The 27,632-nt window shown below is 37.7% G+C and overlaps 1 long non-coding RNA gene across 4 annotated transcripts; it reads right to left on the bottom strand.

Moving 5' to 3' along the window:
- Nucleotides 1-20,810: 20,810 nt before the first annotated feature.
- On the bottom strand, nucleotides 20,811-23,398 carry LOC110890379. Of its 4 annotated transcripts, none has more exons than XR_004873166.1 (4): nucleotides 23,176-23,398; nucleotides 22,242-22,438; nucleotides 21,457-22,110; nucleotides 20,811-21,098 (listed from the first exon to the last, which is right to left on the bottom strand). It is a non-coding gene; the product is annotated as an uncharacterized LOC110890379 (long non-coding RNA). The 4 variants fall into 4 exon arrangements; XR_002564446.2 differs by having other exon boundaries at nucleotides 22,242-22,435; nucleotides 23,176-23,397; XR_002564447.2 differs by having other exon boundaries at nucleotides 22,242-22,338; nucleotides 23,176-23,397.
- Nucleotides 23,399-27,632: the final 4,234 nt, after the last annotated feature.

Genomic DNA, 27,632 nt, shown 5'->3' with positions numbered 1-27,632 from the left:
GTTCAAAACCTTATAACAGAGGGTTCAAAACCTAGTAATCAATCATCCTAGAACAGATGATTAGTTTTCAAAGCGGTTTTGAAATTTATGTTCTTGTTGTGGTCGTCGCCCAAGGATAGGTGACGGTATTGTTTTACGACTAAACGCAAGTAAACTCGCGTTAGGGTCCTAAGAAGGTTATAGACTAGGTCAAAGAATTACTAATAACCTAATTCCCTATAACCATTGGCTCTGATACCAACATTTCTGTCACACCCCGACCACGTAGAACATACAAAACGTGGCGGAAACGTCGGGGAGTGTTGTAACAGAATCAATTGTTTCAAATCCATGGCAATTGAAGTTTCGTTTTATTAATAAAAAATGAAAGTATACATTGTTTAAACAAGAATCAAAGAGTACATAACATCAATTAACTAGTTCTTGTCTCGTTTTAAGTCACTAAGGCACAGGTCCGCCTAAGTATGTCTTGATAAGTCCTATGCATCATCTCTTGAAAACACATGTGAAAATAGGTACGTCAGCATAAAAATGCCTGTGAGATACATTGGTTTTGTGAAAACGGAATTCATGACTTATGTTTGAGAAAATGTTTAGTCATGAACCTTGTAATTTGCTTTGTCTTGTAAATCATTTAAAAGACGATAAGATCAGATGATATGTATAAATAAGAGAACACTGTATGGTTAAACGGATAACCATGTAAAATGAGTTTGTATAAGATAAGTCGTTTGTAAATCAATGTCTCGTGAAAAGTGTGTTATTTGTATATAATGTTATATGTCTCAAATTGAAATGATTCAAAAAACGCTACGATATGTAATACCATACAAACACTTATATATATGAAGTACCAGCGGCGTATCCACCATGCTTGTATCATATTACACATGCCTCGTTACTTAGATCACTAGCTCAAACCAAACCATCAAGATGAAGTGTTTAACGATTGTAGAAATGTTCATGTATAGTCAAATGTCTATTGTCAAAATGTAAATCATGTCAACGGATACAACTGGTTCACACGGTTCAATGGTTACAAACGGTTCATATAATCGAAGGGTTAAGACGGTTCAGATAGTCAAATGGTTACAACGGTTCAAAATGTAGTATAATTTGTTCATATGCTGGATGAGCATATGCAATAGAAATGCAATGTAGAATAATGTACTACGTATGCACCCAATGGGCGTACGTAGCATGGAATGTATTGTAAAGTGATGTACCAAGTATGCACACAATGGGCATAAATAGCATGAAATGTAATGCGAAACAATGTACTAAGTACGCACACAATGGGCATACATAGCATGAAATGTAATGTAAAGCAATGTACTAAGTACGCACACAATGGGCATACATAGCGTGAAATGTAATGTGAAACAATGTACTAAGTACGCACACAATGGGCATACATAGCATGAAATGTAATGTAAAGCAATGTACTAAGTACGCACACAATGGGCATATATAGCATGAAATGTAATGTGAAACGATGTACTAAGTACGCACACAATGGGCATACATAGCATGAAATGTAATGTAAAACAATGTACTAAGTACGCACACAATGGGCATACATAGCATGAAATGTAATGGAATCATGTACTATAATGTACTAACGAACATAGCAGGTATATGATGTGAAAACATGGAAAGCATGAAAGTAACAAGTAGGCACATGTGTTTCACCCCAAAACAGTTTGGAAAACAGTAAAAGAGGGGTTCAATGTACTCATCTGAGATTGCTTTGAAGTTCTTGTGTAATAATCACACAATGCTAGAGATCACGGAATATCAAACGGCACCTAATAGGTAGCTATGTTAATATACCGGACCAAAATCGGAAGGATCGGATAGTATGCGGGTTCGTAAACCAAACGAGTATGGAGACTCGTGAAACATGGTTTAACAAAGCCTACATACTAAAATGAAACCTAACCTAAGTGCTTGCGACCCACTACGACCCGTTTAGGTAGCTTATGCTACCTTAACGCGTCGTTAGCGTAGAACGCGTTTGGAATGCCTAATATCGTGACCATAAGGTATAAACTCGGAAGGTTATTCCCTATACAACTATGGTCAGCTAAAGTGTTTGGTCGGATACTAATGATCGACCAAATGGGTCGGGTTCGAAAGTATAAGCGATTGTTTAGATCGCTTACCTTACGACCCTATATAAGCACTAAACTAAAAGTGACGAGCTAAGCATGTTAACACATGCTTATCTAAGTTTAGAAAACAGGTTTGGCATCAAAACAAATGGTTTTGATGCTGACGAGTAGTTTGGTTACAAAATACGCAAGAATGCGCATTTTGGCCGAAACTACGACTCGTCACTGAGCCTAGATAACGTGGTAATAAGTAGGTATAGTCGCAATGGACTATTACCATCGTGATCACGCTCACGTTATGAAGTTCCATGAACTTCGTGTTGACCATAGGCTGGTCACATAGAAAGTCAAACAAAACTTTGACTTTCGGACTCGAAAAGCGAATAAAATAACGAAAGAACACTTACGAAGGGTCCCCGAATGCCAATCAAGATCAAAATGGCTCAGGTATGAAACAAAGGTTCCAACTTAGAGCTTTAGATCAGATTTTTGTGGGTTTTAACCAAAAGGGGGGGTATTTATAGGAAAAGTAAAGCCGTTAGGATCGTTCCTTGAATTTCGTGCCACGATCCAAGCCGTACACTTGTCAAGATGTTGTAGTGGCTTAATGTGACCCTTATCTCTACAGATTGTGAAAGGGCATTGCCCTTTGGGGTGTTTGAAAGGCCAAGTTGTGCAAGAAAACAAAGTTTCTGCAACTGTAGGGGCCATGCAGCCCGCATCAGGATCAGACAAAACTCAGGCGGGTCGCCTGGGCCTGTCTGATCTGCACATACTTTCAGAAATGGCAGTTTTGGTCCCTGTTGCGTATTTAAGCCATTTCAGACACTTCTAAGGCCCGTAAAGCCAACTTTAAGGCCCTAAAATGATGCCTAAACATTGTGGACATGAAACATGCTCAAAAATATGCCGGGTGTTGGTTCGTTTGGCCGTACGATCGCGATGTTCGCTTAATTACGACGAAATGCGCATAAGCGCGAAAGACGATCCAAATGACGCGACGAACGGATTTTTCTCATGCCAAACACTAAGGCATAATATAAGGATGCTTACATAAATTTTTGGATGTCCGGATGTATTCAGAACATAAGTTATGCGCGAAAGTGCAAACTTATGCACTTTTTGACACTTTTAGTCCCTGAATGATCCAAAAGTTTGTTTTAGCATACCAAACCCTTCAAAGCCTATTTCTAAGCTATGTAAAGGATATTTATGGTATGTTTAACTTATGGACATGTTCCGGAATGTTCGTTACAGTTCAAATTGGCATACTTTCGCAGTTTGTTAAGTTTAGTCCCTATAAGCGAATTAACTTGTTTTTGCCATACCAAAGCCTTCAAAACTTATTTCTAAGTTATGTAAAGGTTATTTAAGGTATGTTAAGTATATGTTGATGTCCCGGAGTATTTGTCGCATTAAACTGAGTACGTTTACGCACCAGTTTGCGTATAATTCTCCAGAAAGCAATGTAAAGTTTGAAATTGAACAAGAATTGATATGTGCAAAAGATACACATATTTATACAAGATCCCAAGTATGAAATACGATATTTCATCAGCTTGGTATTTGTTTGATGGTCGTGGTGATACAGGTGTCACATTACGTAAGTGTCCTGCTTAACCCGAGGACCATGGTAGATAGTCTAGTAGCCGTGTAAGTACGAGTAATTGTTCAATCCCATCATTCAACCCATTCCCAATCCCCGGGAATCCCATGCCTTGGTAAGAGTGTGAACTCACCTTGGTTTGCTCGGTTTGTTATTGCTTCTAGTGGTAATTAATGGTTAGGTCTGTTACACACGACCTAAGGTACATTGCACAAAAACTCAATGTAAGTGTTTACGTTCAATTAGGGTTTACAATTCCTTGATGTCCAAACAACCGTGTTCCGTGTGAAAATCGTGTACAGATTGACATGACATAGATTGCACATACATACTGTAACATAAAGTAATACACAGTATCATACAGTAACATACAGTGGCATGCAGGGTGTCCTTCATACATGGTTTGAACTTAGCATTAAACAATAACTAAAACTCAGACCCAAGGATGTTCTAATAAACTCGGATCCTGTATTATTCATAAGAACTCAGATCATGTATCACATACAAACTCGGACTATGTAGCATCAAACAAAACTCAGGCCAAACATCCTCTCATAAAACTCGGACTATGTAGCATTAAACATGTTGCATCAATAAAACTCAGACTATACAAACCACAAAAGTCGGACCAGATACCCCCTCTCAAAACTCGGACCTGTCACCTCCTCTTGAAACCCGGACCATGAGTTTCCCTTTGTAAAATTTGGACCCCTTCCCCTCTTTAATAAAATTTGGACAGCATAACTCAAGCATAAATTCGGTCTATATATCACAATAAAAACTCGGACCTCCTATCATACTACAAAACTCGGGCCTCCTATCATACTACAAAACTCGGACCTTGTGTGTGGGCATTACAAAGTTCGGACCAAGCATCTTAATCATAAAAGTCGGACCACATGTACATCATAAAAGTCGGACCACATGTCTTGTAAAATTCGGATCATACAATCAATCATGCGAATATTCATATTCAATGGAACAGTTACGTTTTACGATCAAGAAACCTAGTTTTCATACATTCCCAATGCAGTAATCTAATCAACAATCAAACATCTCTATCATATCAAGCATCTTAGTGTCAGGCAAGTGATTACACAACTAATCATAAACCATTTCACAATAATCTGGATTGATCAATAAACACAGAACCATTATTTGGAGAACTAGGGTTTTCAAGAATCAAATAACCAATGATTAACAACAAATAATCATTAAACATTTACCTTAGATTGATTCTAGATGAAGAGAGGGATCAAAAGTGATGATTGAGAGCTTGTGCCACCAAGAATGATGAAGAAGATGATTGTAGGAGAGGATTGTAGAGGAAGATGTGAAAGTACGTATGATGATTTATGAAAGAGATTAGGGTTAAGAGTTATTAAGATTTCACTAACTACTCTACTCACCCCTAAGTATCATCTTTTACATAAAACACACACACCACATATAATTTACAGTTTCATCACCAAGTTCATGTATTTGTCAAATCATTCGTAAAATAACTCAGAACCATGCAACAATCACAATACACTTTATCAAATCAAAACGTATACAGTTACAAAGCAAACAAATTGTGTAAGTAAACAACTAGACAAACAGTTAACGTGCAATAAATGCGAAAGTGGAATCTCGGAAACTCGAGTTGTCACACTTTGCTTGGTTGTTGTTCAAAGACCGCTAAGCATTCTCAGGCGAGTACATAGTTCCCCTATTTTACTGTTTTCGATTGTTTTGGGGTGATCCATATGTGTTAAATGATTTCAATGTTTAAACGATGTTTTCCAAAAACGATTAAGATGGTTTATATTAAAACTAATAACGATTTTGATAATGTGAACAAGCTTGTTGGTTGTAATTACATAACGAATGACATTCATTAGCTCTGATCAAGCCGACCAGTATTAGGTTATGGTACCATAGGATCTAACAAATCCCGTTATCAGACTGCACCCGTTGTTATGTGTAGGTTAGGTGGGTAACGACCGAATCTGTGATTGTTAATTTACCCTTTGGTGGTTTATTAATGCGAAAGGCGAGGTAGTCGAGTCACGAAGGTTTGAATGTTATTAGCGAGACGACCAAAAGTAGTTTCACTATTAAAACGAGTTAAACGATTTTAGGATAAGTTACACGATTTGAAACGACTTAAACGAGATAAACGATTTGGTTAAACGATTGGTTTTGGGATATGATTAGATAATGGGACAGGTGTAGCATGATAAAAGCATGGTAGATACGCCGCTGGTACATCTTATATATAAATGCTCTTATCATATTACGTTTTGAGTCATTATTTAGTTCACTGGGGGGAAACGATTTTAAAACGATGTCACACAACGAGGTTTTTGAAATGATATAAACCATACGAGTTTTGTTAACGAGTTTTTACGAGATTTTTACAAATTAATTTAACTAAATGTTTTGGGTTAAGAATCATGGCTACGGGATTTTATAACAAACTATAACCAATTTGATTTGAGTTGGTTATTTATGTTGTAATACACTTTTCAAAACAAGGTATGTATTTTGACTCTTGGAGTCTAACGAGGTACTACAACATATAAACTAGCCATGAATCCGACATTCTCATAAAACCTATATACTCACCAACATTTCTTTGCTGACTTTGTTTTCACATATGTTTCAGGTATTGTTGAATGATGTTGATTGATAGGATGCATACTCACATAGGACGGGACGAGGCCTTAGTGACTTAATAACAATGATAGACTATGTTTAACTTGTTTATTAGATTTCAAGACGATGTAAATGTCTAATGTTTAATAAAACGAAACTTCAAATTCCCATGTGTTTTGAAACAATGATTCTGTTACAACACTCCCCGATGTTTCCGCCACGTTTTGTTGTTTTATCGTGGTCGGGGTGTGACACAAGGTTGGTCAGGCTTGGGTGGATATATTCTTTGAATAGAAAAACCTGACTTTCCGGAGTTCCCAAGTTTGTAATCGTGGAACATGAATCGACATCTTTCTTAAAATATTTTTGAAATGGTTAAGTGTGACTTGCCGGAGCTCCCAGGTTGGTAAACATGGAGCATGAATCGGCATCTTTCTTGAGAAATTCACTTCGGTGATTTCATTCTTACATGTGGTACAGTGATTTGATTGTGCACACTTGAAAGTGGTAAATCAAGGACATTAAGTTGTACTTGTATTTTCCTACAAGTGATATTTGGTTGAAAGACAATATGATGAACCACGTCTCCTCAAATGGTAAAATCAACTAAACTTATTTTCCAGAAAAACCATTTTGATTGAAATAAACTTAAGTTTTTTGAAATCTAAATGGGAAAATAGTTTGTTGAGAGGGGGAGTTCTTGTTGTTTATTCCAAGTGAATGGCGATTTGAGGCGATTCGATATCGGTTGTCAATTTACTTGTACAGTTTGTTTTCAATTTTCTTTAAATGTGTTTGCATTTTAGGGGGAGTAAAAATTTCAGAAAATCCAAAAACATTAGAAAATTTGAAAAAGACAAAAACATGATAAAATTCAAAATGAGTTTGTTGTGAAAAGAGGAAATGATAGTAAATCAGTGGACTATCACAACATGCTAAAGAATTGGAAAGTAAAAATGTGATAAACAATCTCACTGCGGATATGTCAGTAGGTTTTTGCACATTTAGTAGATTGTGACGAGATATAAACCTAAATTTCAAACTTGCTTATCTCGTGGGTAACTTTTCTTGGATATATGGGTAACCCCAAAATCTTGTTTGAAAGGTCCCTCTTTCTGAGATACTAGGTCTTTATGCTTAGTGATATCTGGGTATTTCCCAGGACTTCTGCTGAATGGAAATTCTGACCTAGTCCCCGTATAATACTTTCTGCATTGCTTGAAATATACCTCGCCCTCAGTACATAAAATGATGAAACATTGAAAAATGCTAATCATGTGTTGTTGAAGAAAAGATCCTCTAAAGGGGACACACCAAAAGTCGAACCGTCCTCTCTCTGCTGAACGAAAGTTCTGACCTGAGCTCTCACGGTTTCGCATCTAACCCCTTACAGATATCATCTAGGTATACTCACCTGTAAGACTGAATATTGGGATCTGGATACAGGAGTATATTCAAGTGGTGGGACACGCGAATAAGTTTAAGTGCCTAAAACATTAATCTCGTATCTCGAAACAGTTGAACTTTGTGTGAAAAATTAAAGAGGACCAGTATACTGACAATCTAGGTGATTTGTTTAGAACTGATAATGAAATAAAGCTTAACGGTGTTGGTGATTTGTCTCAAAAACTGATATGATCCTCTTACACAAACTCATAAAAAGATTGTCTATAAATATTTCTTTACTGTATTTCCTTAAATTCAAAAATCCAAAAAGATTTTAACTGTGTTTTAGCATAAATTTTGAAAAATTCAAAAAGATTTTCGACAACTGATGTTGGAGATCTGATTTTCAAAATTCCAAGTGCTAAACATGATGAGCATGTGGTGAGGGGAAGTATGTGCTTAAATGAGAAAAGTTTTTGAAATTAAAACAATATTCCTGTAAGTGGTTCATCAGAGACTATAAATGATAGATCATTTTGAGAGTTGTTCAATAAGTGATAAGCAGAGTGTAAAGCTATTAAATTGAAAATTTATTTTTGGGTAGAGAATTTGTGCAGGAAACAGGATAAGAGCTAGGTGATCTTGGGATAAAAAGCCAGCTTTCGATCCTGAGAAGAAATTGAGCCAGGCAACGATCTTGAACCTGTGAAAGCCAGACTATGATCCCTGCTTACTGAGAGGGGGAGTCTAAATGTCAAAGAGTCAGGTTCTGATCCTGTGATTGCTGGTGCTGATGAGAAAAGAAGATAGAGATTGAGGATACTTACAGCGTCAGATACTTCAAAGAAAGAAGCTCGAAGACTGATAAAGAATGAAGATGCGAAGACTCGACACTGAAGACTCCGTCAACATCTGAGGGGGAGTTTGTTGGTGCATCCGTCTGTCAACTTCGTCTTGTATCGAGTCTTGTATAGAACTAGTTAGATCAAGGCACGAAAAACAAGAAAGTGGATATTAGGGGTGATTCCGCTTGAAATGACATCAGATCATTTCAAGCGAAATCAAAAGGTTATGATTCCGCTTGAGTTAAACTTGTCTGATTTCGCCTGAAGTAATGATGCTGATTCCACTTGAAATGAACATGTACATGTTCAAGCGGAATCTGATCACCTATAAATAGGTCATTTGGAGCGGAATCATGGAACATTTTTTTTCCGGTTTGAGCCACGAAGTGCTGCCGAAGTGTCGACTCACTGTAAAACGTCTTTTTATCAATAATATCGACAGTTTAAAGTGTGTACATTGCTGTATTGACCTCAGTTTGTCTGTTTCCGCCTTTCAAACTAAGAAAAACTCTTCTGATCGACTCGTTCGGGTCCGTGTACGATTCTACAAATGTTTTGGGATTGACTTCTTGTGAGAACCCCTTCACTGATGTTGCCAATAACTTAGTCTTGTGGATGAGATTTAAGGAAGATTATTTCCCCCTTATATGGAACAATGGCATTGATAGGTGAAGGCGGCAGGTGTGAATCATCTGAGCTAACATCTATTCGCAATTTTGAAGAGCCAACATCTGTTGGAGATGGAAGTGGAGGAATAGGAGGAATGGTTGTGAAACTGTGTTGACTTTTATCCACAGTTGATGGACTTTTATCAACAGAGGTTGGACTTGATGAAGTGGCAGAGGTTTAATCAACAATTGTTGATGCAGCAGTGGCATAGTTTTGGCAGTTGTTTTGAACATCTGATTCTCTTGTGGTGGAAGTGACTTTGTATTGTGGAATCACAATTTCAATTCCATGATCTTGAGCAAAAGATTGTGGTGTACCTGCAGGGTTAGTCTTGACAGACACATCTTCAAATGTAAATTTATCAAGGTCAAACAGTTCAGCAGGATTTGCTGGGATTTTTAAAGAAGAAAGTTCATTGAACTTTACATTTGGTCTCTTCCACACACCTAGTCCTTGTGTTAAATAATTTGTAAGCCTTGGCAGTGGTTGAGTTGTTGGGATTGTGTCACACCCCCAAAATCCACCATGCGGAGTATCACCGCTTAGAGGTGTGACATGACCAGGATCGGGCCGCCAATCATATTGAACAATGTAATTAAGTAAATAAAACCAACCACAATACAATTGGTGACCAAAAGAAAGTAACCAACTTTAAGTTAAAAGTGGAAGCATAAAACGTAAAACCAAAACATAAGTTCAATAAGTTCATAAGGTTCAAATATTAAGCACGGGACATAATAGTCCATATCCCACAACGACCTCCTCCTTGTGCAAGCTCCATAAGCATCTAACGACCTGTAAGGCATGTAACAACGAGTCAACAACAAAGTTGAGTGAGTTCACGGTTGGTTGTTTAGTTTTAAGTTGTTTCTGAAAACATGGTTTGTCTTTTGCTGGCTTACTTGCCGTGGGGGTTACCCCATAGTTGAAAATATGATTATCCAGTTCCTTTATTACCCAAACCATATCCAAAATCAGTGGGGGCTTCCCCATGTGAACCACTAGACCGTTACCATATCGACAACTGACGAACAATAGTTGTGCCTTACGTCAATGTCTATCACCATTGACAGTTTGCCAGAGTCCATTAGTACACGCCCGTCCGACTGGCATGGTGTGAGGTTTGTTAAACCTAATAGCGCTATTAACTAATGACCCGCTCGCCATTGGCCTCGGCGATTAAGTCAATATAAAATGAAGGACTTCATGATAGAGTTTTGTCAAGTAAGTTTTAAGGTTGTTGTCCTACCCAAGGAGGACGAACGTACGTATTCTACCCAAGGAGAATACACAGGATTTATATTGGCATCCTACCCATGGAGGATGGCGGTACATATCCTACCCAAGGAGGATATGTAGGTTCCGTTTTAATTCTTTAACCCATTCCCAACCACCGGGAATCCCATGCCTTAGAAAGTGTATGAACTCACCTTGGTTTGCTCGGTTAGATTGGTTACTCTAAAAATCAGGAAATCAAGCACGTCCTAATAAGGTACAGATAATAATCAGTTTCTCGTGTATGCATAACACGTATCCTACGTACAGTTTATCCACTCGTTACTTCTATCACGTACCACACAATTCTAATGTTAAGTTATATTATTTTACTCTCAAATAATATATAACTATCTCACAAAATAATCAAGTATCCACACAAGTGTTCTAGTATAAAATATATATTCTAAACATATATTTATCCATTTTACTTGTAAAAATCAACCTCCGACACCTGGTATTTTTTTTGTAACAAACTCATGGCGAAGTTTATTTTGAAAAATAAAGTTAAAACGTATTTGCGAACACTTGTTAGAAAAATAATTTCTAAGTGTTGGAATTTTTAGAAATTTTCGCCAGAGTTTCCTTTGTAAATGGAGATGTCCATGCTAATAAGCATATCATTTTCTTTTCCAAAAATCGTTCAACAAACAACAACAATTTACCAAGAGCAAACTATCCCATTTACAAACCAACATGAACTTGATGTTTCATAAAAACGTGTAGTAACTTGGTATGGCGTTTAGTGGGATTAGTTACCCTCCAAAGTGTGTTTACTTTATTTAAAACCTCATTCCCGGTATTTTTAGATGTTCACAACTTGTGAACATATTTTACAAAAAATATTTATTTACAACATTTTCATGTGTCACTAGTATCCATATACTTACTTTATTTCCAAAATAGTATAAGGATCATGATCATTCGAAAACCGTCTTTTAAGCTTGGTTTATTTAGGAAAATCACTCACAAGTTTTAGATCTACAAGATCACTAGTTCACTTGGTTTATTATTTTTTTTACAAGAAATCATTTATCACCAAGTTCATGTCTAAATATGGAGGTGATTCTTTTATGTAAACCCCTAATGACCTCCTACTTGTTAAATCATGTTTTTAATCATAAGTTAACAAGTTTCATATAATGATCAACAACATATTTCTAGTAATCAACAAGCAAGCATCAACATAACCAAGACAATATCATTCTAGTAACATTTCATTATGTTTCATCCATTTTTTTTTCATATTATGTAAAGCTTTATGTTCAAGATCTATGTGCATGATCTTTTAGTGTTCATATGATTACATCAAGACATATCTTTTAACCACTAAAAACATGAAGTATCAAGAGTGTTCAAGAAGCTTACAACAACTCTCCTCATTGGTAAGTGCTACAAGATCTCGTGCATTGGGCTTTACCAGGGCTATCTAATAAAAGGCCCACCGCTTGTGCGGGCCCCCGTCAATATGAGATACGGAGGAATAGGCTATTCTTTTTTTTAAATTGCGTTGGCGCTCCCAGAATAGTCGGAGCCATACCGGGAAGGACGCACCTCTGGTGTACCAGTTATCGTGCCCAGGGCTATGGAACAAAGGAGTATACCGGACCTACAACGAATCAAATTGCCCAAAGGTGTGCGTTCATGAGCCCATGCTAAAGTTTCAATCAAAGGGAAGAATACTTGTGAAAATGTGAAGGATAATAGCAAACGGAGGTGGTCCTTCAAGTTCTGTGAGCACCGAGCCTCGTTGATAACCTTGTTACACCTTGAAGTACACTTGGATTACTTGGATGGAAATCGAAAATGGTGGTGTGAGGAGGGGTGTGCTCGGCCGAAGGTTAGAGAGGGAGAAGAGGATGAGTTGTGTTGGTGATGGAATGTGGAAGATAAGTGGTACTTATAACTCTAATCCTATTATCCATTGGGTTATATGCTCCCTTAAGTACACACATGAATCTAATCAAGATCCATTGTAATCCCAAGGAAGATTAGAGAAGATTATAGAAATCTTGGAGGATTTTTAGGTGGGGCCATGCCCTTGACCGTAAATTACAATGGGGGGGGGGGGGGGGTTAATTAATGGTAAGTAGGTGATTTGGTGGAAGGTTAAAGTGTTAAGTCTAGTGTTTAGTGTGTACCATGTATTATGTAGTGTGTTTAAGTGTTCGGGAACCATAACTAGCTCAGAAAAAGTGAAACAATATTTTTAACAATATTTTGGTGTCCCGGGTAATGTCCGGTTGTTCGGTTAGATACCGTTCCGTTAAAGTGCTAAGTTATTCCATATAGTGTCCTATATATATCTTTTTGTAACACTTTTAATTCCCAACACTTAGGAAAGCATACAGGACCATTTGGTCAATTTTCTGCACAAGACTAGTATGTTAAAAAAGCGAATGTAAGTATGACGCAGTAATCAGAAAGCAGTTAAGTAATTCAGCACAGTCATTAAGCACCTAATTAATATTAATTAATCGTACGGATACATGTAATTATGAGGGTTGTCACAGATTGAACCCTATCAGAGGAACAGATAATTAAAGCCAAAACTGGATTGGAGCAGTGGATCAAAAATAAGAAGAAGTTATGTTTACATTCTCTCCCCTTGAAAGTGGTTTCAACATCTGATGACCTCCATCCACTGATCCTTTACAACATCTGCTGATTGCAACTACTGACCAAGTTAAAGGCTAATGAAGACTAAAACCCTGCTGATCAATCTACTGCTATGGGTCAAGCACTGCTGAAGTTATCAAGTACTGCTGGAGTCACAACAGTGGAAGGATAAAGCAGTAGTTTAGCTTTTCTTAGGTAATATATTGTAAACAGTAGATAGCATAGCAGTGTTTGTATTAGATCAGTTGTTAAAGTTTGTTAGGAGGTTAGATGTCACTTTCATGGTGACGTCAGCCAAGATGGTTTAGTGGTTTGGGCGTGCCTATAAATAGAACAGTACCCTGTACTGTTCTATTAGCTCTTCACCACTTTTCTTCCTGTACGAACAATCACTGTGAGCTCAGGCTGAGGGGGAGTTTGTTACATGCATGCAGTGTAATCGTAGTTGAAATAAATTCAATCATTCGGTTCTATGTGAAAATGTGTGTTAAAAGCAATTCTCCTGTTTGATTGTGTGCAAAGTTTATTTCCATTTATATTCCGCTGCATTACTTGTTCATCTTTCATCTTAAATCAAACATAAAACACAATCAATCCAAACAATTGGTATCAGAGCTCGGACAGTCCAATTTGATTTAACAATCATTTTGACATAAATAGTTCAGCTCACAATCGTTGATACTGATAGTTGTTCGTTTTGTTGAAAAACAGAGCAAGCTTTAATCACCATCAAAGTTGATTAATCAGTGCCTATAAAACAACCAGGATGATGTCACAATCACAAGATGATAAGAATAACATCGGTTCACTTTTCAATCCACCCATGCTTAAACGTAATGAATACAACATTTGGGAGAGAAGGATGGGTCACATCCTTGCTCAACTAGATTTCCGGATGTTGGAGATCTGTTGTTTTTGGACCACGTGTTCCCATAGTGCCAAGTGCTGAGGATACAAAGAAGTTCGAACCTAAAAAACCTGAAAACTATACTGAAACTGATTTTCAAAAGTTCGAACTCGATGCCAAAGCATTTAGCATCGTTGCATCTGCATTACCCAATGAAATCTATGCTGGGCTGTTACACTGTAACAGTGCTAAGGAATTATGGGATGCACTTAAGGAACAATTTGGGGGAACTGAAGAAGTAATTGAAAATAATAGGGAAATTCTGAATCAGCAGTATGAAACCTTTTGTCACATTAAGGGTGAATCATTGACTCAACAGTTTGAGCGATTCAGTTGACTCACATTAAGGTTGTATTTGCTAATTCTACACAAAATAGCAGGTTCCTTAGATCACTACCTGAAAAATGGGATACAATTGCCTTTGTAACTAGAAACTTTGCTGAGTTCAAAGATCTGACACTGACCCAACTTCATGGTAGACTCCTGGCCTATGAAAGGGAGTTAAACCAGAAAAAGAAGTTGCAAGAGTCTGGAAAAGTTGTTGATGACTACTCATTTGGCAGCACAGCTCTGTTTGGTCAGGAAAAATATGGTAGCAGTAGTAAGGATCAGAGTTATGATCATTACATTGATATAACAGCTAGTGGAAACTTTAACAACTCTGATTCTAACTCTGCAAATTATGCTTTTACTGCAAATTGTGAAAACCAGATGTCAGATAATTTGAGCTTTGAACTCAATGACTTACAGCACTTTGATCCAACTGATCTTGAAGAAATGGATATTTTGCATCAATTGGCTTTTCTTAGTGTAAGAACAAGCAAATTTTATAAAAGGACAGGGAGAAAATTCCCAGGGTTACATGGGAATTTGAAAGTGGGGTTGGATAAGTCAAAGATCAAGTGCTATAAGTGCAATAGGCTAGGTCACTTTGCTAGGGAAGGTAGGAGTCAAACCACTGGTCCAATAGTTCCTCATCCCAGCTCAAACCCTAGACCACAAAACCAAAGCACTGTGCATTATTCCTATTATACCCCTGATGCCCATGTAAACACTACTCATTATGCAAACCCTGTTCATGTGCATTATGTTTAAACCACTGTCCCTCAAATTCAGTATGTCCAGGCTCCTGTACCTCAGGTTCAAGTGCAACCAGTTGCACTATAACAAACTGCACCACCAGCAGTGGTTCAACCAGATCAGCAAAGCTTTTTCACCCAAGGCTTTGTTGACTGGAGCAGCTTACCTGATGAGCTAGGTGATGAAAATTTTGCACTCTATGCTACTAATGATGTTTCTAATGATGAATTTTGTCTTATGGAATTAGAGTCAATACCAGAAGAGCTGGATGCTGAAAAAGGGCAAACAAGTGCTGAAACAGTGGATGAAGTTGCTGAAGCAGTGGTTACTGCTGTTGCTGGTGAACTACTGCTGGAAGAAAGTTCAGAACCTCTGACTGAACCACTGAATGACCCCTGGTCCAAAGATGAAGAGAAGAAGCATGATGAGAAGAAAAAGAAGGTGACTGATGAGGAAGAGCATACTTGTGATTGTGCCATGATGGCTGCAGCTAAGGTATCATCTTAGGTTCTTGAAAACCTGTGTTCAGACAAGTGCATCATAGCATTTGCTAACATTAAAGAGGTGAATGAAAACCTTAGGGATAGAGTGTTGAATGATGAGGTCAAATTTGAAAAGTCTTTAAAAGAACTTAAAAACAAATTGGCTGAAAAAGATAAAGAAATCTGCAGCTTAAAAGAAGAGCAAAGCATAACCAAGAACCAACTCGAAACAATGGTAGAAAAATACCAGGTTTGCAAAAAGGAGTTGGAATCCACCCAAATCACTTGTGAAAAATGGGTGGAATCTTGAAAAGGTTATGAGGTCATACTTGAAAAATAGATCAAAAGCAATGTGAAATTTGGTGTTGGTTTTAGAAAACATGATGAAATTGAAAACAATGCTTTAAAAGATTCTGTTCAATCCACTTTTGAGATCATTCCCACAAACAAGGATGGCCAAGAAGTTAAAATCACTGACAAACTTGGTAACAAGATCACTCTAGAAAGATCTGTGGGATCCTTAACTTTTGAGGAAATTGAGAAATACTAATTTAAACCCACATGGTCTGATGAGTGTGACATCCTTGAAAGCTTCAAACCAATGGACTGAGATGTGCACAAAATGCAACATATAAATTACATCAATTGTGGCATAAAACTAACCTTTTTTTAGTACTAATGTTTGAAAAAGTGTGCTTTTGTCATCCTTTTGTATTTTCAGGATTAAATGAGCTCAAATGAACAAAAGAAGCAAAAGGCAGCGAAATCTGACATAAATACAAGAAAAGGAACAAACGTGGCATGCCTAACCTCCCGACAGCATCTTCCCAAGCAAAACAAGAAAACAGAAGACTGAACACGCCACGTGCTCAGTGAGCACGAGGGCGTGCCCAAGTGTCAGCAGAAAAGACAAAATGGTAGAAGCTTCTATTGCCCACCACGGGGCCGTGCTCAGCGGACACGGGGCCGTGCTCAGCGGACACGGGGTCGTGGTCAACTATAAGATTCGCAAAATCCAGGCAAATCTTGATAGTACAGATATGCTTCTGCACACGGGGTCGTGCTCAACGGACACGGGGGCGTGGTCAACTATTGCAGATGCATTTAATGAAATTGCAATTAATGAAGAGAAAGAGTCAGATGGACACGAGGCCATGCCCAATGGACACGGGGCTGTGCCCGAGCTTCTGTTCAGCCTATAAATAGGAGTGCTTGGAGCTCTTGCAACTCATCCCTTGGCACACCACCTCTCTCACACTTCACCCACCACCCACCACCATCACAACACCATCATCCACCACCATCATCCATTGTCCTTCATAGAGTGTGTGAGTCGTCTCGGGATCCAAGATTGATCGTAAGAGTTCTTGACAATCAAAGGTCATGTTTGCCTAAGTCTCTTACATCACTTGGTGAAGACAAGTGTTTAGTGTAATACTTTTTTATTTTTAATCTTTTGCACTTTTTAATTGGTTTTGTATTAATGACTTTAATTACTAGTTTCTTATGTTGAAGGTGATTCTTCCTTATCGTTTGTCCGTGGTGTCTTGGCATTATTTTACTGTCTATATAAAATAAAAGATTTTCACCATTCATATCTCCACGGTCTATATGGAGGTATGTTGGCTACCTGGTCGGGGGTTAAGGGAACGGTTTGGTAAGAGTCTTGCCATTGTTCAGTGTATAGATCCTGCAAAGGACCTAGGTCAAATTTAGTAGGACCTTCTTCAATACCCAACGGTATTGGATGGCGGGGGTCCAAACTCTTTGATCCCCTCATAAGTTAAAGTACTATTAAAACTTTAACCAACATATAAATTACATCAATTGTGGCATAAAACTAACCTTTTTTTAGTACTAATGTTTGAAAAAGTGTGCTTTTGTCAGGTCTGATGAGTGTGACATCCTTGAAAGCTTCAAACCAATGGACTGAGATGTGCACAAAATGCAACATATAAATTACATCAATTGTGGCATAAAACTAACCTTTTTTTAGTACTAATGTTTGAAAAAGTGTGCTTTTGTCATCCTTTTGTATTTTCAGGATTAAATGAGCTCAAATGAACAAAAGAAGCAAAAGGCAGCGAAATCTGACATAAATACAAGAAAAGGAACAAACGTGGCATGCCTAACCTCCCGACAGCATCTTCCCAAGCAAAACAAGAAAACAGAAGACTGAACACGCCCCGTGCTCAGTGAGCACGAGGGCGTGCCCAAGTGTCAGCAGAAAAGACAAAATGGTAGAAGCTTCTATTGCCCACCACGGGGCCGTGCTCAGCGGACACGGGGCCGTGCTCAGCGGACACGGGGTCGTGGTCAACTATAAGATTCGCAAAATCCAGGCAAATCTTGATAGTACAGATATGCTTCTGCACACGGGGTCGTGCTCAACGGACACGGGGGCGTGGTCAACTATTGCAGATGCATTTAATGAAATTGCAATTAATGAAGAGAAAGAGTCAGATGGACACGAGGCCATGCCCAATGGACACGGGGCTGTGCCCGAGCTTCTGTTCAGCCTATAAATAGGAGTGCTTGGAGCTCTTGCAACTCATCCCTTGGCACACCACCTCTCTCACACTTCACCCACCACCCACCACCATCACAACACCATCATCCATTGTCCTTCATAGAGTGTGTGAGTCGTCTCGGGATCCAAGATTGATCGTAAGAGTTCTTGACAATCAAAGGTCATGTTTGCCTAAGTCTCTTACATCACTTGGTGAAGACAAGTGTTTAGTGTAATACTTTTTTATTTTTAATCTTTTGCACTTTTTAATTGGTTTTGTATTAATGACTTTAATTACTAGTTTCTTATGTTGAAGGTGATTCTTCCTTATCGTTTGTCCGTGGTGTCTTGGCATTATTTTACTGTCTATATAAAATAAAAGATTTTCACCATTCATATCTCCACGGTCTATATGGAGGTATGTTGGCTACCTGGTCGGGGGTTAAGGGAACGGTTTGGTAAGAGTCTTGCCATTGTTCAGTGTATAGATCCTGCAAAGGACCTAGGTCAAATTTAGTAGGACCTTCTTCAATACCCAACGGTATTGGATGGCGGGGGTCCAAACTCTTTGATCCCCTCATAAGTTAAACTACTATTAAAACTTTAACCAACATATAAATTACATCAATTGTGGCATAAAACTAACCTTTTTTTAGTACTAATGTTTGAAAAAGTGTGCTTTTGTCAGGTCTGATGAGTGTGACATCCTTGAAAGCTTCAAACCAATGGACTGAGATGTGCACAAAATGCAACATATAAATTACATCAATTGTGGCATAAAACTAACCTTTTTTTAGTACTAATGTTTGAAAAAGTGTGCTTTTGTCATCCTTTTGTATTTTCAGGATTAAATGAGCTCAAATGAACAAAAGAAGCAAAAGGCAGCGAAATCTGACATAAATACAAGAAAAGGAACAAACGTGGCATGCCTAACCTCCCGACAGCATCTTCCCAAGCAAAACAAGAAAACAGAAGACTGAACACGCCCCGTGCTCAGTGAGCACGAGGGCGTGCCCAAGTGTCAGCAGAAAAGACAAAATGGTAGAAGCTTCTATTGCCCACCACGGGGCCGTGCTCAGCGGACACGGGGCCGTGCTCAGCGGACACGGGGTCGTGGTCAACTATAAGATTCGCAAAATCCAGGCAAATCTTGATAGTACAGATATGCTTCTGCACACGGGGTCGTGCTCAACGGACACGGGGGCGTGGTCAACTATTGCAGATGCATTTAATGAAATTGCAATTAATGAAGAGAAAGAGTCAGATGGACACGAGGCCATGCCCAATGGACACGGGGCTGTGCCCGAGCTTCTGTTCAGCCTATAAATAGGAGTGCTTGGAGCTCTTGCAACTCATCCCTTGGCACACCACCTCTCTCACACTTCACCCACCACCCACCACCATCACAACACCATCATCCACCACCATCATCCATTGTCCTTCATAGAGTGTGTGAGTCGTCTCGGGATCCAAGATTGATCGTAAGAGTTCTTGACAATCAAAGGTCATGTTTGCCTAAGTCTCTTACATCACTTGGTGAAGACAAGTGTTTAGTGTAATACTTTTTTATTTTTAATCTTTTGCACTTTTTAATTGGTTTTGTATTAATGACTTTAATTACTAGTTTCTTATGTTGAAGGTGATTCTTCCTTATCGTTTGTCCGTGGTGTCTTGGCATTATTTTACTGTCTATATAAAATAAAAGATTTTCACCATTCATATCTCCACGGTCTATATGGAGGTATGTTGGCTACCTGGTCGGGGGTTAAGGGAACGGTTTGGTAAGAGTCTTGCCATTGTTCAGTGTATAGATCCTGCAAAGGACCTAGGTCAAATTTAGTAGGACCTTCTTCAATACCCAACGGTATTGGATGGCGGGGGTCCAAACTCTTTGATCCCCTCATAAGTTAAACTACTATTAAAACTTTAACCCGACTACTTAGGATTGTATCCCTGCTGACTCAGACTACTTAGCCGAGGGTAACGTCGCCTTCAAAAGAGGGGCCTACCACATTATGCATTAATAACTTAATTAATTATCTTTCAATAATCCGACCTTTTAGGATTGTATCCTTGCTGACTCAAACTACTGGGTTGAGGGTAACGTCACCTTCAAAAGAGGGGCCTACTACAATAACTAAGATAATCTCTTAAACAAGTGCAAAAGTGCGAAAATAATCAAAGGTTACACTACACACGAGTCGGATCCAAGTGATTCATCTTGTCTATCTGCACTACAAGAAAATGAAGCTAATGCAACCCCTTGAAAATGTTGCATTAGGCCTTGAAAAGGTTGCATTACGCCTAATGCAACCTTTTATTAGGGGCTGCATTAGGTGAAGTTGCATTAGACCTAATGCAACCTTTTTATGACCTAATGCAACCTTTTTTAAAAGTGTTGCATTTAATATTTAAATGCAACCTTTTTAATACGCAACCTTTCTCCATTCTAATGCAACTTTTTTCATTTTGAAACGCAACCTTTTCAATACTCGAATGCAACCTTTATCATGATTTTCATTACAAAAATGCAACCTTTTATGCAGTTAAATGCAACTATTATCATGTTTTTAGCACAAATAATGCAACCCTTTTTCACAATAAATGCAACACTTTTGATAAATTTCGTGACATCAAATGCAACCTTATTTATATTCAAATGCAACTTTATAAAATTATTGTTTCAAACACTACAATTGCTATTAATATGCATTAGGATCTGAATTGCGCCATAAGAATGGTAACAAAGATATCATAATAATCTATTATACATTCATAAAGTTACTCAAAATTATTTACAAAATCTTCAAATCAAACTAAATTTTCTTCAAGGATCTTGAATAGGTGCTTGTGAAATTTCTTCTAGTGTCCCTTGTTCGACTTAACTGTTTAGTCTTTCAAGGATGAATAATCCACCAACAAATATTTGCAAACCTGATACTGTTGCTAACCAAGTAAAATAAGTGCTGCAAAAACAGAGATGATGACTTTAGTCCTACATCAACTTAAAACCAAAATAGGTGTAGCATATTACTCACAATAAACCCCTCAAACTAACAACAAATCTAAATATATTCTTTTGCATGTATCATAATCTACAAGCACGCTAAAATAATAAATACATGAAAGAATATAAAATAATAACCTTACTAGCAGCTTCAAATAGATAAGAACAATCATCTTATCATAAGTGATACAACTGAAACAGTAATTTATATTGATTTACTGGAATTTACACAAATATCTAAAAAACTGTAACTTGATTTCAATGTTAAAAGATTGACATCAAAATCTTAAAAGATTTAGAAAATAATAATTACTTACCATGACAATGTCCTCAAATCTTAAAAACCATAGTCTCATTCACGATTCTCTGTAAACATTAATCCACTATCAATCCTGGAAGTATATGTAAACAAAGAAGTTAGCAAAGCTAAATGAGTGAACAATCTATACATGCCTGATAACTCTGTATAAATAAACAAAAAAAAAATTGAACAAAACAACCCAACGTATAATACGCAAAGTTGGGCGTGTTTTATGCTACTCATACGCCATCTCAGCATATTACATGACATATTTGGTTCTTTTTTCCGTATATGCCATATAGACTGGTATATAATATGCCCCTGCATATCTCTGATCATTTTCCTCTCTTATGCACCAGCGCATTTAGCATACAACCTTTAATATCAACTAAGAATTTCAATAGCACGTGGAACCCATTGAAAACAAGTCCAACCTGCACACTAATAAAACAAGGTTAATACATAATAACTGATTTAAAATCTCCTTAACGGGTCACTTGATTGTGAGTCAAGTATGTTCTCTTCCAAGTTTACATTCATGAAAGTTCGACAAAATAACATTACATACCTCATGTGATCCATACCTTAGCAAGTCCAAGTTTATTCACCAAATACATGAAATTCGTTCTCCTTGTTAAATCATTATCAGGTCAAGGGTCGTTTATCTACTCTGTAGTAATATATTAACTTTAATAATTCATTGGTTAAATAACAGCACATAATCTATGGTGAACACAATAGTTGTTAGGAATTTAGAATACACATACACGTACTTATGTAGATAGAAAATAAATCACTCACTTTTGCTCGTAGTTTGCTTGGCTCTTCGACCTCTTCATCCGAACTTTGACTTTTTGGTTAGGTTCCATCACCATCATATGCCCCTTAAATGATTTTACTGAATAAGATCATAGCCATCTTGCACCCTTTAGTTCTATCCATGACTAATAGTTTCAACCATATGCATTGCAAGGTTCGAAGATAGATAGCAATACCTACTTATCATTCCATATAGTTTCAACCATACAGTAAGGCTTTATAAACACAATTAACAAAATTTATTTGATGCTAGCTAATTAACGAATAGCTAAATATATAAATAACTCTCATCTGGCCACTGGCATTTTTTTTAACTACCAATAGTGTGATGTTATCATTAGCATGTTATAAATTTAACGAGGACACATTGCTATGTAGGTAGGCACAACTTCTGTTTTACATTCTAATCAGTTAACATTATATAGTTGGAGAAATTGAGCATTATGATGGGTTTACTATTGAATTTTAAATATAAAAAATGATTACCACATAGGAGTTGTTCATGAAAACAATACCATCACAGTGAAAGCTAGCACTAGAAAAAAGAAATAAGAAGGCCATAAAAAATAAAATAAAAACAAATCCATTTCAATCAAATATCATCTTGTATCAATATTTCTAGTTTTATAAACTATCGATATCTTTTGAAAGCAAGGCAAGGGTTTTGTGGTTCAAATAAACAAGAAGTAAAGAATTTCGTATAGATAGTTCAAACCTTTTGTTAGAGTTTTAAGCTTTAAATAGATTTTCATTAAAACAAAGACGATTATAGACTAACGGCAGGTAGACGGGCAACAAGCTGCGTCGCTACCCCTTAAAAACCACATTGAACAAACATATATCAAAATAAAATCCAGTAAACAAATACGCAAAACTGGTGTTTCAATAACTATGTTAATAACTAAATAACCCTCACCTTAAAGAATGACAGGGGCAGACGCTTGGAGAATCATCGAAGAAAACCATCGTCGACAATCATCATCGTCACCGTTACAGTTCCTCAACCATAGCGGTTATATAGAGACAGGAGATCGATGAAAGTATTGGAGAGGTTACGATAGGGAGTCAGGGAACGGACGCGGATAGAGATGAATTGGGGGAGGTTAATTTATGTTAAGAGGAAAAATTTTATTGGGGGAAGTGGGAACTAGAATTTGGGAGGGAGTTAAATTTTTTTTTTTTTTTTTTTTTTTTTGGAGGAAACACAATTAACTGATGATAATCTTAAATAGTTACATAATATTTAATAAATTATATTTTTTAACTATAAATTAAAGCTATATCAAAAGGCACAAATAAAACATATTTTGAAAAAAATAAAAAAAGTCCAAATTTATTGATTTTAGTACATTATACTAGGGGTGTAAATGAGTCGAGCACGTTTAACTTACAGAGCTTGTGCTCGATTCAAGCTTTTTTTTAAGTTCGAGCTCGGCTTTTTGAGTAGTTTTAGTCACGGTTCTGATGGTCTCAATTGGCCATTTTTGTAGTAATGAATAATAGCCATGTATTTATTAGATGCTATACAACATGCATTTAAATTTTCAAAATTCAACTTTTCAAAAAAAAGGTTACAAATTTTATTGATATTTGCAACTTTTAAGAAAAAGGTTGCAAGTTTTAGTAAAATTCGTAATTTTTTTATTAAAAGGTTGCATTAGATCTTCTAATGCAACCTTTATGTTTAATGAAGTTGCATTAGAGTCAAATGCAACTCATTTGAAAAAGGTTGCTTCTAAAAGGTTGCATTAGGTCTATTTTCTAGTAGTACTGTTTTTTTTATTTTACTTTTCAGCATTTTAGTTAGTTTTATTTTCCTAGTTTAAAAACCTTTTTCTAACATTTTGATTTGATTAGACGTTGAGGATAAACCGGTACTAAAACCACTTATATCCTTGGACGACCTCGGTATCTTACCAACACTATACTACGTCCACGATGGGTACACTTGCTCATATGTGTGTTTAGTGTTAGTGAATATCGTGTTTATAAATTTAAAACTTGGCTAAAAAGTGTAAAAAGGGCTTAAAATATACATCTAAAACATATCACACTTCATACGCATCAAGTTTTTTGGCGCCGTTGCCGGGGACACAAGGATTTTAAGAAAGTTAAGAATCAGCGGCCTAATAATTTTTTTTTATTTTTTTTTTATTTTTTTTAGGATTTTCTTAATTTTTCAGCTTCTGCAGAACTCAGCACGGGCCGTGCTCGCTGAACATGCCCCGTGCCCAATCATTGGAACTGGCAATCCTGTTTTAAGTCAGACAGTAAGCTGAACACAGGGCCATGCCCACTCAACACGCCCCCGTGCCCAAGATTCAGTTACTGAAAACAGAACCGTAAGATCCCGACGGTTGGTAATTTCTGACACAAAAATGAGTGATAATGGTATTTTTTCTTTCGGCACTATTATGGTACGTGGTGTCAATTATGTGGAGGCGGTCATAAAGAATTAGAACGCTATTTTCTAAACTATAAGCCCCACTATATAGACCCATCGTTTTCCTGTAGCCTTAAGAGGGGCGAAAGTAAAAATAATCCTTATCTCTCCCTCGAATGCGCCCAACCGGACATTTTAGGAGAAATGCTTCTTGATGAACTATTTCAACTAGAAGATCTGGTTCTTAATAGGTTAAAAGAACTTAAGATGGATTTCCTTAATTCATCTCAAGACGATGAACAAGAAGAATTGTTGGGGTCGCATTCAAATAAAAACAACTTCGTTGTTCCCAATGTTACCTTCAACTCTAGCGAAGACTTGGACGATAGTCGTCCCTGTGCCGATTGTGCCGTGAAGGACTCTCCATCGACTTCGTTCGGTGCATACATAGACCTGAGCGATTCGGCATACACCTTCTTTAACGAGAGCCCGGAAAAGGGTTGGACTTGTCCACCTACATTTAGCATAGGAATCACCCTCACCGACAACCTCTTGCGTTCTCGTCTTAATCTAGAGCAATTAAGGTACCTTAGGCACTTTGGGGTTGTTTCGTCCAGTAAGGAACCGCCCGATCCGGATAAGTTCCTTGAAAATAGGCAAACTCCATAAGACAGCTTCCAGACACGAGGTCGTGCCCAGGTCAACACGCCCCCGTGTCCACCAAAAGATTCTCTTCTGATTTCTTCAGAATACGGACAAAAATGTGTAAGGATTCTGTCTGCACACGGGTCGTGTTCAGCCGACATGGGGCCGTGTCCAGCGTGTTGTCGTTTTCTATAAATGCAGCAAGATTCCTGCTCATTTGGACCACTTCAAAAGACAGAGATTCCTGAGATCTTCACTCATACTATTCTAGGTATGTTCTAAAAGAAGGTTCTCAAAAACCATCTTGTCTTTTCCACTTTTGTTCATTGCCTTCTCCTTCAATTTCCAATCACTACCTCCATTAAAGCTTGGAAGCTTCATGATTCCAACCTTTATTGTGATGTTTGTAAGGTCATTATTCAAGGAATCTTACTTAAAATGAGTTATACCACTCTGTTTTGAATTATTTATGCTTAAAATTTACCCACAAACAAAGAAAATAACTTAAAACTCCAAGATTCCTTGCTTTAAAAACCTGCAGACAACTGGACACGGGGTCGTGTTCATTGAACACGGGGCCGTGTCCGAGGTACTGTTTCATGAAAATTGAGTTCTTTTTCGGTCTGTTTTCCCAGAATGGCGAGCAGAACAAGTGGAACGTCTTCATCGCACTCAAGGAGCAACCGACAGAGGAGGAGGTCATCAACGGCGGAAGACTCTCTTGTAAACTATGTTGACGCCCTAAGAGAGGCTATTGATGAAATAACGGGAGTGGAAGAAGCATTGGTCGACCGTATCAATCATCTAACGGTGGGACTGGAAGGGGGTCTCCGGGAGGTCAACCTCTTGCACCAGAGGTTGAACATTCTCGCATCTCCTCCTTTGGTGCCTATAATAACCCAAAGGGCATGGAACGTGGTGCCTGAAGTCATCATACCAGCCGAGTGGTACGCCATGCACCCGGGGCCTCCTCGAGACATATTACAAGGGGTCTCGGTTGGTGTTTCCCCTCCTCCGCAAGATGTTGAAGATAACGAAGCCGCCTTCTTCCTCCCAAGAGAGATAGAAGAATAGCTTTAACAACATCTAGGAAGATAACCCTCGGCCAAGAGTCCTACTACACTCCTCAATACCGGAAAACTATTTCCGGGATTTTGGTTCTTAATGAGAAAGTAGGACTCCTTATGATAATTTTATGTATCACTTGACCTATCTAGTTTAGGACTTTTAACTTTTATTTCTCTTCTTTGTTTTTAATTTTCTAGGAACGCTATGTATCTCTCTATGATTTTAATGAAATGATGGTTTTAATGTTTGGATGGTGTTGTAATGAATAAAACACACTCGGGATGGTAAAGGATAACAAGGAAAACGAGAAACATCACCCCATGCACGAAAACAGAGCCATCCGACAAAAATTTCTTCATTACAGCAAGTTCAGCACGGGCCGTGTCCGCCCAACACGGCCCCGTGCTGCACAATCTGCAGAAAACGCCCAGTTCAGGTAACTGGACACGGGCCGTGTTCACTGAACACGCCCCCGTGTCCAGGCTTTTGTTTCTCTTTACTTAATTTTGTCACTGGCACCTGAACACGGGGCCATGCCCGGTCACCACGGGGCCGTGTCCAGAGTGCCAGTAACATAAAATTTTGCTTTTAACACCCTTTTACACATTCAATCAAGCTAAAAACTTATTTTTGGGACACATTGAGGACAATGTGTAACTTAAGTGGGGGGGGGGATACTAAAACTTTGAATCTTGCACGTTACATAAAACTCTATTGGAACCGCTAATCACCCCAAATTTTTTTTCAAAAAATTTTCATTTTTTTACTTGTCTAAGTTTAAGTTGGGAATTTCAAGTTCTAAAAAAATGTTATATTTTTACAAGTTTACAACCGATAGCGTCGTGATAAAAAGAACCAACATAAGAAAATTATGAAACGGCATGACAAGCTTAGTTAAAATTTGATTATATATACTTGATCACATAAAAACCCATTCCCACAAAAGTGAGTTTTGAGCCTTTATTGAGCATACAAATACATATCTTTACACTAAATGCTCATTTTTCGTTTCTTGTGTGAATAGCCGCTTGGTTCGTACGACTCTAGAACTTGCCACAACAATGCATTCCCAGTCCTTACCAACTTAAACCCGAGTAAGTAAATGATGGAGGCATTAGGACTAACCATTTTTTTTTCTTTCTACACCATTATTTTTCAATTTTTTTTACCACCTACCCAAAATCTCCCTAGTCAACCCCTTTGAGCCTAAACCTTTTCGTTTCTTAACCCAAAACAATCACCCTTTTTACCCACCTAAACCTTTTTATTTTAACCCT

Source organism: Helianthus annuus, chromosome 11 (assembly GCF_002127325.2).
Source record: "Helianthus annuus cultivar XRQ/B chromosome 11, HanXRQr2.0-SUNRISE, whole genome shotgun sequence".
Classification (NCBI taxonomy): domain Eukaryota; kingdom Viridiplantae; phylum Streptophyta; class Magnoliopsida; order Asterales; family Asteraceae; genus Helianthus; species Helianthus annuus.
Note: the sequence above shows the minus strand (reverse complement) of the source record. Positions and strands in the feature narration are given on the sequence as shown.